Source organism: Dendropsophus ebraccatus, chromosome 13, assembly GCF_027789765.1.
Source record: "Dendropsophus ebraccatus isolate aDenEbr1 chromosome 13, aDenEbr1.pat, whole genome shotgun sequence".
Lineage (NCBI taxonomy): Eukaryota > Metazoa > Chordata > Amphibia > Anura > Hylidae > Dendropsophus > Dendropsophus ebraccatus.
The window spans coordinates 39,617,235-39,631,371 of record NC_091466.1 but is presented as its reverse complement, the minus strand read 5'-3'; positions in this window follow the sequence as shown (position 1 = coordinate 39,631,371).

Below are 14,137 nucleotides of genomic sequence, written 5' to 3'. Positions count from 1 at the left end.
TTGTGTAAGAGAAAGCACAGAGCCCTCCCATTGATGCTGTAAGTTTAAATGTAATTTTTTTTGGCCAATAACAGTGCCCTCCTCCCCCCTGATGCATGGTTGTTTTTCTCTTTCAATCACATACAGTACAAGTATCCCACCTGTATAGCCATATACAGTACATGTCTCCCACCTGTGCAGCCACATACAGTATATGTCTCCAACCTGTGCAGCCACATACAGTACATGTCTCCCACCTGTGCAGCCACATACAGTACATGTATCCCACCTGTGCAGCCACATACAGTACATGTATCCCACCTGTGCAGCCACATACAGTACATGTATCCCACCTGTGCCCCAACAGTGATTAAGGGCCCATTTGTTCTATCCCCTATTAGTGCTGTTCTGGGGTCACTTCAACACTCTGAGCTATATACTCTCATCCCCCACAAAGCATCCAGTGTACAATGCACCAAGGACCCTCAAAGTACAACAGCTGCAAACACTACAACTCCCTGCATTTACTGCAGTCCTCAGGATATGCTGGGATTTAAAATACAAATACGCAGACAACTTAAGGGGTTGTCCCCTCGTAAACTACAATTCCCAGCATTCTCTGAGAGCTTCATAAGTGTAAGGCATTCTGTGAGTTGTAGTTATTGTTATTCCGGGAGTTGTGGTCACAGATACATCAGTACAGGATGGGACCAGGTCTGCGTGTCACTTCTGATGAGTTCTTTATTTGGGTGCTCCTCATGATGTATTTAAGTGCTCCCCACAGGTACCCCAGTCCCACACTAGTGCCTGCACAGACTACAGTACTTTCCTTTAGTGGGACCTGGCATCTGTTCTGTGCTGTAGGGCCCTCCTGAGAAACCAGGACACATGTACCGGATACCCGGGCGCAGGGCCGCCATCAGGGCAGTATTGGCGGTACAGTTGTCAGGGGCCCGGGCCCAGACTAGGATCAGAGGGGCCCGGCCGACCTGACAGCTGTACAGCACACAGTTCCCTCCTGCCTGTCTCCGTGTCTACTATACACAGGCAGGAGGGTGTACACACAGGCAGGGCCCCCTCCACGTTACCCCCATGCCCCTCCCCCACCCCCTCACTACCTTCCCTGCTGTCTTCTCCTCATGTCGGGACAGAGGAGGGGGAGGGGCCCGGAGCTGCTGTGAGGAGAAGAGGACACTGTGAGGACCGCAGCACATGGAGCTTCACTGCGCACAGGTGTGTGTCTGTGTCCATGTAGTGTCTAGGTCTGTTTATTGTGTGTGTGTGTTAGCATGGATGTGAGTCTGTAATGTGCATAAGGCTATGTTCACACTATGTATGTGTGCGGCTGTATTTTTTTAATGCGGCTAGAAATGTGCGGCTGAAACTACGGCCGTGGGAAAAACTAGACATGCGGCTGAAAACATACGGTCATTTACTTGGAAATCTGGTTCAACTAAAAATAACAAATAAAATCTTAAGAAAGTGATGCAAACGCCTCTGGAATGCATCTGGGAAAGCAGGGAAACAGTTTACATGATTTGCTATAACGGGGTTTGCGATCCTCTGCAGTATGCCGATGCCGATGCCTCTCATGGTTAATATATTGAATTAATAAAACACATTTTCGTTGTAATAAAGTGCCTTTCGATGGTCAATAATTAAATTTAAACAAATCCATCATTTTGCAATTAAATATACTGTTAAAATAAATATATATATAAATAAATGTATATTTATATATATATATTTATTTTTTGACAGTATATTTAATTGCACAATAATGGATTCATTTAAATTAAATTATTGAACAACGAAACTGATTTTATTACAACGAAAATGTGTTTTATTAATTAAATATTAATTAGTACAGGAAGCTCCAGTAAGCCGTTAATTCATATTGCCAGCAATAGAGCATTCTGTACTAATCATCACTTTACTTTAATTAAAACATCAAATTTTTCTTCTAATTATGTTATCACAATAGCATTATTAGAAGAAACATTTAGAATTATATGTGCGCTCAGCTGATTGGCTGATCGGCTGAGCGCACATATAATTAGCGGGTCCGCAGCACAGTGACTTCATTGTGCTGCGGACCAGCGAAGAGACAACATCGGGGTGAGTATAGAGCTCTCCCCACCCCCTCCCCTGCACTGCACCTCTCCCAGCAAGGAAGGGGAGGTCACTTAACCCCTTCCTTGCTGGGATGGGTGCAGTCTGACATCAGTCTGGCCCCAAGGGGTTAAGGGGGATGCAATACATCCTCCCTTAACCCCTTGGGGGCCAGACTGTAATCAGCGATCTGTAAAGATGCTGCATACTGTAAGGAGCACAACACCGCTCACAATGATGGGTGTTGTGCTCCTGTTTGTGTGTTTTTTGTGTGTTTCTCCCTTTTTGTTTTTCAGACATCGGTATCCTGTGGATTACGTCGGATTCCGTGGACTACGTCGATGACCAGCGGTTGTTTGTTGTTGTTTTTTTAATAAAATGGTCAATGAGGGGTGTGGGGGTGTTTTTATTTTTTTTTACTTGTGTCTTGTCTTTATTTCTTTACTTTATAGACTTAGTAGTGGAAGCCGTCTAATAGACGGAATCCATTACTAAGTCGGGGCCTAGTGTTAGCCGGTATAAAATGGCTAACACTAACCCCCCATTATTACCCCAGTACCCAATGCCACCAGGGGTACTGGGAAGAGCCAGGTGCCAGTGGTCCCGGAGCGTCAAAATTGGCGCTCCTGGACCGGGCGGCAGCAGGCTGGTAAGATTTAGGCTGGGGAGGGCCTAAACCAATGGCTCTTCCCACCCTGGTGTTACCAGGCTGCTGTCGTTTGGTTTTTAACCCGGCTGGTTATAAAAATAGGGGGGACCCTATGCGTTTTTTAAAATTATTTATTTATTTAAAAAAAAAACAACGCATAGGGTCCCCCCTATTTTTATAACCAGCCGGGTTAAAAACCAAACGACAGCAGCCTGGTAACACCATGGTGAGAAGAGCCATTGGTTTAGGCCCTCCCCAGCCTAAATCTTACCAGCCTGCTGCCGCCCGGTCCAGGAGCGCCAATTTTGACGCTCCGGGACCACTGGCACCCGGCTCTTCCCAGTACCCCTGGTGGCATTGGGTACTGGGGTAATAATGGGGGGTTAGTGTTAGCCATTTTATACCGGCTAACACTAGGCCCCAACTTAGTAATGGATTCCGTCTATTAGACGGCTTCCACTACTAAGTCTATTAGGTAAAGAAATAAAGACAAGACACAAGTTAAAAAAATTTTTTATTCAAATAAAAACACCCCCACACCCCTCATTGACCATTTTATTTAAAAAAAACAACAAACAACCGCTGGTCATCGACGTAGTCCACGTAATCCGACGTAATCCACAGGATACCGATATCTGAAAAACAAAAAGGGAGAAACACACAAAAAACACACAAACAGGAGCACAACACCCATCATTGTGAACGGTGTTGTGCTCCTTACAGTATGCAGCATCTTTACAGATCGCTGCTTACAGTCTGGCCCCCAAAGGGTTAAGGGAGGATGTATTGCATCCCCCTTAACCCCTTGGGGGCCAGACTGATGTCAGACTGCACCCATCCCAGCAAGGAAGGGGTTAAGTGACCCCCCCTTCCTTGCTGGGAGGGGTGCAGTGCTGGGGAGGGGGTGGGGAGAGCTTTATACTCACCCCGATGTTGCCTCTTCGCTGGTCCGCAGAACAATGAAGTCACTGTGCTGCGGACCCGCTAATTATATGTGCGCTCAGCCGATCAGCCAATCAGCTGAGCGCACATATAATTCTAAATGTTTCTTCTAATAATGCTATTGTGATAACATAATTAGAAGAAACATTTGATGTTTTAATTAAAGTAAAGTGATGATTAGTACAGAATGCTCTATTGCCGGCAATATGAATTAACGGCTTACTGGAGCTTCCTGTAGTAATTAATATTTAATTAATAAAACACATTTTCGTTGAAATAAAATCAGTTTCGTTGTTCAATAATTTAATTTTAAACGAATCCATCATTGTGCAATTAAATATACTGTCAAAAAATAAATATATATATAAATATACATTTATTTATATATATATTTATTTTAACAGTATATTTAATTGCACAATGATGGATTCGTTAGGATTAAATTATTGAACAATGAAAGGGACTTTATTACAAAGAAAATGTGTTTTATTAATTTAATATATTAACTATTAGAGGCATCGGCATTCGGCATCATTGCCGGCTATTTTTGAAGTACTCCGTACGGACCGCCTGTCAATCCACGGCCGCATTTCCAGCCGCAAACAATGGTCTTGTTCATTTTTTACGGGTCCGTTTACGATCGGGCCGTAGATTCATACATAGTGTGCACTGTGCAGCCGTATATCGTATACTTTCCAGCGTACGCATGATCCAGAAAAATCCGGCCGATGATTTACCGCCCGCAATACAGCCGCACAGATACAGAGTGTGAACCTAGCCTAAGTGTGTATATCTGTGTAACTGTATATACTGTATACTGTATGTCTGTGTGTATGTTATATAGTATGGAAAGTGCAGATCTGTGTGTGTTAGTTTGGATGTAAGTAATGTGCATAAGTGTGTATATCTGTGTAACGTGTGACTGTATATACTGTATACTGTATGTCTGTGTGTATGTTATATAGTATGGAAAGTGCACATCTGTGTGTGTTAGTTTGGATGTAAGTAATGTGCATAAGTGTGTATATCTGTGTAAAGTGTGACTGTATACTGTATGTCTGTGTATGATCTATAGTATGGAAAATGCGTGTGTGTGTGTGTTAGTATTGATGTAAGTCTGTAATCTGCATAGGTGTGTATACCTGTGTAAAGTGTCACTGTATGTATTGTATACTGTATGTCTGTGCGGTATGGTATGTAAAGAGTGTGTGTGTTAGTATGGATGTAAGTATGTAATGTGCATAGGTGTGTATACCTGAGTACATTGTCACTGTATGTATTGTATACTGTATGTCTGTGTGTATATGATGTATGGTATGTAAAGTGTGTGTGTGTGTGTGGACACATATATATAACCTGTATGTAGGATTCTGTACATTAAACTCAGCAAGCTCGTCCATATGTCTGAACTGTCAGTGTAGACGTTTCGCTCCTTATTTCAGCGCTGTTCTTATATTTGTAGGAATGAGGAGCTGGGCGGCTACAGTGACAGATCAGCAGGATCGCACAATCAAAAAACACTAGCAGTTTTTTGGAGTTAAAGTGTTTCTGTAATTTAAATTAATTTTTGACATGTTAAACAAACATGTCAAGAATTAAGATCTGTCAGAGTGCTCAGCTTAGGGCCCTATTAGGGTATGTTCTCACTGAGTAAACCAGGCAGAATTCTGCGGCGGAACTTTCCGCTACAGAATCCCACCTGCCTCAGTGTGCCATAGCCTGTCTATGGGAGAAAGCGCACGCTCTCCCATAGACAGGCTATGGCACACTGAGGCAGGTGGGATTGAATTCCACCTGATTTACTCAGTGGGAACATACCCTATGCTGGGTTTACACGGAATGATTATCGGGCGAATTTTCGCGATAACAATCGCATTGAGCGATAATCGTTCCGTGTAAACACAGTAAATGATCAAGCGACGAGCGAAAAATCATCCATTTTGATCTTTCAACATGTTCTTAAATCATCGTTTGTCGTTCGCTAAAAATTCGTAGATCGCTTCATGTAAACAGCCTTTCAACGATTTACCCTATGTAAAAGATGGGCTTAAGCGATCTTAAAAATGATCGCAATAACGATTCTTCTTACGAATATTCTAACGATTCTTCTAATGATTTATTCGTCTAAATGCTGATCTTTATAACAGCCAAATCGTTGCTTCAAAATCGTTAAACGAATTATCGCTTCGTGTAAACCTAGCATAAGGGTGCGTTTACACAGACAGATTTATCTGACAGATATTTGAAGTCAAAGCCAGGAACAGGAAACAGGTCATAAAGGAAAGACTGAGATTTCTCCTCTTTTCAAATCCATTCCTGGCTTTGGCTTCCAAAATCTGTCAGATAAATCTCTCTGTGTAAACGCACCATTACACGGAGCGATAATCTGCCAAATCAGGCTGATTTGGCAGATTATCACCAACGATCAGCTGATGAAACGATCATCGGCTGATAGTTTTATTTATTCCAGCTTAAAAATCATCAGCTGTCAGGTTACACGTAGTGATGCATGCCCTGCTGCTGATGATTTTTAGGCTGGGATAAATGAAACTATCAGCCAGCTGATGAATGTGCAAAAAATAAACATAAACCTTATGCACACCTCTCCACTTTCCCTGATGTCCTTCTATCTTCTGCCTCCTCCCAGCAGCCGCTGCCAGTGGAACTTCTCAGCCGGACTCTGAGGCAGAGTGGTTCCGTCTCGGCCGATGTTTGACTCAGCGGCCTGTTACCTCAGAGATAAGTTCAGAAGCTCCAGTGGCGACTGCGGACAGAAGTGAGAACTCCGGAAGCGTAGGCAGGTGTGCTAAGGTTTATTATTTTACACTAGGGCAAGGGCTGCTTAGACATCGCCAACGATTATAAATAAATATATATCTATATATATATATATATTCTGCCGATATCGTCCGTTATGGCCAATAATCATCCTGTGTAATAGAAGGCAATGATCGGCCGACATGAACGATGTCGGCTGATGGTTGCTGTTGTTTGTCTTTCAACATGTTGAAATAAAAATGACAATGATAGCAGCGATCTGCTGCTGTCGCTCCGTGAAATAGGAGCAGCAACAGTAGACCGCCACTATCCTCTATGAGCAGCCCGGACAATCAAGTGATCAACCGGGCAGCCCCCCTGCACCTCCTCGCGGCCTCCCCTGTGTAATAGCGGTTGCGAGCGGGAAAAGAGAAGCAAGCGAGCGCTGACAGTGCTCGTTTGCTTCTCACAGTCACCCTGTGTAATAGGGGCTTTACAGTGCAACTGATTATAGGAGACGGGCTCCATTATAGTCTATCGAGCTTATTTCCTGTGATCAGCTGGACTGTGCCCTGAGCTGGGGAGTGAACCATGCTACTGTGCACTGAGCCTGGGAGTGACCCTACTACTGTGCACTGAGCTGGGGAGTGAGCCATGCTACTGTGCACTGAGCTGGGAAGTGAACCATGCTACTGTGCACTGAGCTGGGGAGTGACCCTACAACTGTGCACTGAGCTGGGGAGTGACCCATGCTACTGTGCACTGAGCCTGGGAGTGACCCATGCTACTGTGCACTGAGCTGGGGAGTGACCCATGCTACTGTGCACTGAGCTGGGGAGTGAGCCATGCTACTGTGCACTGAGCTGGGAAGTGAACCATGCTACTGTGCACTGAGCTGGGGAGTGACCCTACAACTGTGCACTGAACTGGGGAGTGACCCATGCTACTGTGCACTGAGCTGGGGAGTGAACCATGCTACTGTGCACTGAGCCTGGGAGTGAGCCTACTACTGTGCACTGAGCTGGGGAGTGACCCTACTACTGTGCACTGAGCTGGGGAGTGACCCATGCTACTGTGCACTGAGCCTGGGAGTGACCCATGCTACTGTGGACTGAGTTGGGGAGTGAACCATGCTACTGTGCCCTCAGCTGGGAAGTGAACCATGCTACTGTGCACTGAGCTGGGGAGTGACCCTACTACTGTGCCCTGAGCTGGGGAGTGAGCCATGCTACTGTGCACTGAGCTGGGGAGTGAACCATGCTACTGTGCACTGAGCCTGGGAGTGAGCCTACTACTGTGCACTGAGCTGGGGAGTGACCCTACTACTGTGCACTGAGCTGGGGAGTGACCCATGCTACTGTGCACTGAGCTGGGGAGTGACCCTACTACTGTGCCCTGAGCTGGGGAGTGACCCATGCTACTGTGTACTGAGCTGGGGAGTGACCCTACTACTGTGCACTGAGCTGGGGAGTGACCCTACTACTGTGCCCTAAGCTGGGGAGTGACCCCTGCTACTGTGCACTGAGCTGGGGAGTGACCCATGCTACTGTGCACTGAGCTGGGGAGTGAGCCCTACTACTGTGCACTGAGCTGGGGAGTGAGCCCTACTACTGTGCACTGAGCTGGGGAGTGAGCCATGCTACTGTGCACTGTGCTGGGGAGTGAACCATGCTACTGTGCACTGAGCTGGGGAGTGACCCATGCTACTGTGCACTGAGCCTGGGAGTGACCCATGCTACTGTGCCCTGACCCTGGGAGTAGGCCATGCTACTGTGCACTGAGCCTGGGAGTAATCCATGCTACTGTGCCCTGAGCTGGGGAGTGAGCCATGCTACTGTGCACTGAACCTGGGAGTAAGCCATGCTACTGTGCCCTGAGCTGGGGAGTGAGCCATGCTACTGTGCCCTGAGCTGGGGAGTGAGCCATGCTACTGTGCACTGAGCCTGGGAGTGACCCTACTACTGTGCACTGAGCTGGGGAGTGACCCATGCTACTGTGCACTGAGCTGGGGAGTGAGCCATGCTACTGTGCACTGAGCTGGGGAGTGAGCCGTGCTACTGTGCACTGAGCTGGGGAGTGTCCCTACTACTGTGCATGCCCTGCTGCTGCTGATTTTTAGGCTGGGATAAATGAAACTATCAGCCAGCTGATGAATGTGCAAAAAATAAACATAAACCTTATGCACACCTCTCCACTTTCCCCGGTGTCCTTCTATCTTCTGCCTCCTCCCAGCAGCCGCTGCCAGTGGAACTTCTCAGCCGGACTCTGAGGCAGAGTGGTTCCGTCTCGGCCGATGTTTGACTCAGCGGCCTGTTACCTCAGAGATAAGTTCAGAAGCTCCAGTGGCGACTGCGGACAGAAGTGAGAACTCCGGAAGCGTAGGCAGTTGTGCTAAGGTTTATTATTTTACACTAGGGCAAGGGCTGCTTAGACATCGCCAACGATTATAAATAAATATATATATATATATATATATATATATATATATATATATATTCTGCCGATATCATCCGTTATGGCCAATAATCATCCTGTGTAATAGAAGGCAATGATCGGCCGACATGAACGATGTCGGCTGATGGTTGCTGTTGTTTGTCTTTCAACATGTTGAAATAAAAATGACAATGATAGCAGCGATCTGCTGCTGTCGCTCCGTGAAATAGGAGCAGCAACAGTAGACCGCCACTATCCTCTATGAGCAGCCCGGACAATCAAGTGATCAACCGGGCAGCCCCCCTGCACCTCCTCGCGGCCTTCCCTGTGTAATAGCGGTTGCGAGCGGGAAAAGAGAAGCAAGCGAGCGCTGACAGTGCTCGTTTGCTTCTCACAGTCACCCTGTGTAATAGGGGCTTTACAGTGCAACTGATTATAGGAGACGGGCTCCATTATAGTCTATCGAGCTTATTTCCTGTGATCAGCTGGACTGTGCCCTGAGCTGGGGAGTGAACCATGCTACTGTGCACTGAGCTGGGGAGTGAACCATGCTACTGTGCACTGAGCCTGGGAGTGACCCTACTACTGTGCACTGAGCTGGGGAGTGAGCCATGCTACTGTGCACTGAGCCTGGGAGGGAACCATGCTACTGTGCACTGAGCTGGGAGCCCTACTACTGTGCACTGAGCTGGGGAGTGAGCCATGCTACTGTGCCCTGAGCTGGGAAGTGAACCATGCTACTGTGCACTGAGCTGGGGAGTGACCCTACAACTGTGCACTGAGCTGGGGAGTGACCCATGCTACTGTGCACTGAGCCTGGGAGTGACCCATGCTACTGTGCACTGAGCTGGGGAGTGACCCATGCTACTGTGCATTGAGCTGGGGAGTGAGCCATGCTACTGTGCACTGAGCTGGGAAGTGAACCATGCTACTGTGCACTGAGCTGGGGAGTGACCCTACAACTGTGCACTGAGCTGGGGAGTGACCCATGCTACTGTGCACTGAGCTGGGGAGTGAACCATGCTACTGTGCACTGAGCCTGGTAGTGAGCCTACTACTGTGCACTTAGCTGGGGAGTGACCCTACTACTGTGCACTGAGCTGGGGAGTGACCCATGCTACTGTGCACTGAGCCTGGGAGTGACCCATGCTACTGTGTACTGAGCCTGGGAGTGACCCATGCTACTGTGCCATGAGCTGGGGAGTGAGCCATGCTACTGTGCACTGAGCCTGGGATTGACCCTACTATTGTGCACTGAGCTGGGGAGTGACCCATGCTACTGTGCACTGAGCTGGGGAGTGACCCATGCTACTGTGTACTGAGCTGGGGAGTGAGCCGTGCTACTGTGCCCTGAGCTGGGGAGTGAGCCATGCTACTGTGCACTGAGCTGGGGAGTGAGCCGTGCTACTGTGCACTGAGCTGGGGAGTGTCCCTACTACTGTGCACTGAGCTGGGGAGTGACCCATGCTACTGTGCACTGAGCCTGGGAGTGACCCATGCTACTGTGCACGGAGCCTGGGAGTGACCCATGCTACTGTGCACTGAGCTGGGGAGTGAACCATGCTACTGTGCCCTGAGCTGGGGAGTGACCCATGCTACTGTGCACTGAGCTGGGGAGTGAGCCCTACTACTGTGCACTGAGCTGGGGAGTGAGCCCTACTACTGTTCCCTGAGCTGGGGAGTTAGCCATGCTACTGTGCACTGAGCTGGGGAGTGACCCATGCTACTGTGCACTGAGCTGGGGAGTGAGCAGGGGCGCCGCAATGATGAGGCGACCTGAGTCGTCTGCCTCAGGCGGCGCCACCAGCTATCTTCATGGGGGCGGCATTCAGGGCCGCTTTAACCAGAGGGCACATGGTGCACGTGCACCGGGCCCACTGGTTAAAGGGGCCCCCCCCGAGCAGGCCGGCCGTTGCTATGTGCGACCAATGCGGTCGCACAGGGCTCCGGCCACCAGCCTGTCAGGGGGGAGCGCCATGGATGGGTAATCTACTTACCCCTCCATGGCGCCCCCTGCAGGGCCCCCCCGTCCGCCGCTGCCCCCGTCCGCTGCTGCTGCGGCGCTTCAGCGCTGCAGCAGCAGCGACACTGACAGAGAGAGAGCCATTGGCTCCCTCCCTGTCAGTCACTCTTGTGGCCGCACTTCCTGCGGTCACAAGAGGCCGCACTCTCCCTCTAGCGCCCGACGTCACTGGAGCGTCGGCGCGAGGGTGAGGGGAGTGCAGCCTCTTGTGACCGGAGGAAGTGCGGCCACAGGAGGGAAGAGAAGAGGAACGCGTGGACCCAGGTGAGTAACAGTGTTTGTTTTTTTCAATGTTATATGGGAGGGGGAGCTATATACTACGGGGGGGGGGGGGGTTTAGGGGGGGCACAGGGGGCTATATACTATGGGGGGGCACAGGGGGCTATATACTATGGGGGAGGACGGGGCTATATACTATAGGGGAGGACAGGGGGCTATATACTATGGGGGAGCACAGGGGGCTATATACTACTGGGGAGCACAGGGGAGCTATATACTATGGGGGAGCACAGGGGGGCTATATACTATGGGGGAGCACAGGGGGCTATATACTATGGGGGAGCACAGGAGGCTATATACTATGGGGGAGCACAGGGGAGCTATATACTATGGGGAGCACAGGGAAGCTATATACTATGGGGGAGCACAAGGGGCTATATACTACTGGGGAGCACAGGGGTCTATATACTATGGGGGAGCACAGGGGAATATATACTATGGGGGAGCACAGGGGAGCTATATACTACTGGGGAGCACAGGGGAGCTATATACTACTGGGGAGCACAGGGGAGCTATATACTACTGGGGAGCACAGGGGACTATATACTACTGGGGAGCACAGGGGTCTATATACTATGGGGAGCACAGGGAATCTATATACTCTGGGGGAGCACAGGGGGCTATATACTATGGGGGAGCACAGGGGGGCTATATACTATGGGGGAGCACAGGGGGCTATATACTATGGGGGAGCACAGGGGAGCTATATACTATGGGGGAGCACAGGGGAGCTATATACTACTGGGGAGCACAGGGGAGCTATATACTACTGGGGAGCACAGGGGAGCTATATACTACTGGGGAGCACAGGGGGCTATATACTACTGGGGAGCACAGGGGGCTATATACTACTGGGGAGCACAGGGAGCTTTATACAATGGGGGAGCTTAGGGGGCTATATACTATGGGGGAGCACAGGGGAGCTATATACTATGGGGGAGCACAGGGGGCTATATACTATGGGGGAGCACAGGGGAGCTATATACTATGGGGGAGCACAGGGGACCTATATACTATGGGAGAGCACAGGGGACTATATACTACTGGGGAGCACAGGGGTCTATATACTATGGGGAGCACAGGGAATCTATATACTATGGGGGAGCACAGGGGGCTATATACTATGGGGGAGCACAGGGGGGCTATATACTATGGGGGAGCACAGGGGGCTATATACTATGGGGGAGCACAGGGGAGCTATATACTATGGGGGAGCACAGGGGAGCTATATACTACTGGGGAGCACAGGGGAGCTATATACTACTGGGGAGCACAGGGGAGCTATATACTACTGGGGAGCACAGGGGGCTATATACTACTGGGGAGCACAGGGGGCTATATACTACTGGGGAGCACAGAGGGGCTATATACTATGGGGGAGCACAGGGGAATATATACTATGGGGGAGCACTGGGGAGCTATATACTATTGGGGAGCACAGGGGACTATATACTATTGGGGAGCACAGGGGAGGTATATACTATTGGTGAGCACAGGGAGCTATATCATATTGAGGAGCACAGGGGTCTATATACTATGGGGGAGAGCACAGGGGGGCTATATATTATGGAGAGCACAGGGGGGCTATATACTATTGGGGAGAGCACAGGGGGCTATATACTATTGGGGGGAGCACAGGGGGGCTATATACTATTGGGGGAGAGCACAGGGGGGCTATATACTATTGTGGGAGAGCATAGGGGTCTATATACTATTGGAGAGCACAGGGGGACTATATACTATTGGGGGAGAGCACAGGGGGGCTATATACTATTGTGGGAGAGCACAGGGAGGCTATATACTATTGTGGGAGAGCACAGGGGGGCTATATACTACTGGGGAGAGTGCACAGGGGGGCTATATACTAATAGGGGAGCGCACAGGAGGGCTGTATATAACTGGAGGAGCACATGAGGGTCTATATACTACAGGGACACCTTAAAACTATGGAGGCACAGAGGGGTGTAACTATGTAGGAGTACAGAGGGGTGTAACTACTGTATAGGGGTACAAGGGACCTAACTACTGGATGTGTTGGAGCCTAAAATATTTGTCTGGCAGATTCTGGAGAGAAGATTCACAGCCAGGAGAAGACTTCAAGGTGGCCCAGGCTGGATGGAGAGAAAAAGAAAAGGTGACAGACTCTGATTGGAGAAAACACCCCCGGTGAGTCACTGGATGTAACTGCACTCTGTTATAGGATTGTAGTGTTAGGGGTCATGATGTGGCGGTATTATGTAATGGTATCATTGGTAATATCTTTCTGTTTTGTTTAGTGCAGTTTTTATGTAATATGTAATCACTGTATTGTGGAAATAGTGTTATAAGGTAAGTACTGTATGTATTGGGGCTCTTGATACAGTGTGGGGGCAAATTCAGTACATTATACAATGTGCAGAAAGGTAAGGGGGGGGGCCACTCTTGAGGGCTGTGCACTGGGCCCACCAATGTATTAAAACGGCTCTGGCGGCATTCAGTGGCAGATTATAATATGGGCGGTTCGGGCGGCCGCCCACATTATAATCCGCCACTGATTGTACCATGTACTGGAGTCCCCCCGCGCCCGGGCAGTATCTGTAATGAGATGCTGTGAGCGGGGGAGACTGTATTCATAAGCGCCCCGCTGTACTAAATCAGCCGCGCCGTGCTGATACTACAGCGCGGCGCTTATGAATACAGTATGAATACGCTCACAGCATCTCATTACAGATACTGCCCGGGCGCGGGGGGGGGCTCCAGTACATGCAGACGGATCACGGAACGTGGGAATGCAGCCTTAGTCCCCCGGGTGATGTGCGGCTGCCGGGGGTGTCCCGTCCTGTCCCCGGCAGCGCACGCATCAGAGAGCTCCCTGTGCGCCGGAAGTCACAGGCGCACGGGGAGCTCTGTGATGCGCGCGCTGCCGGGGACAGGACGGGACACCCCGGGCAGCCGCACATCAGCCGGGACCAGACCAGAGAGGC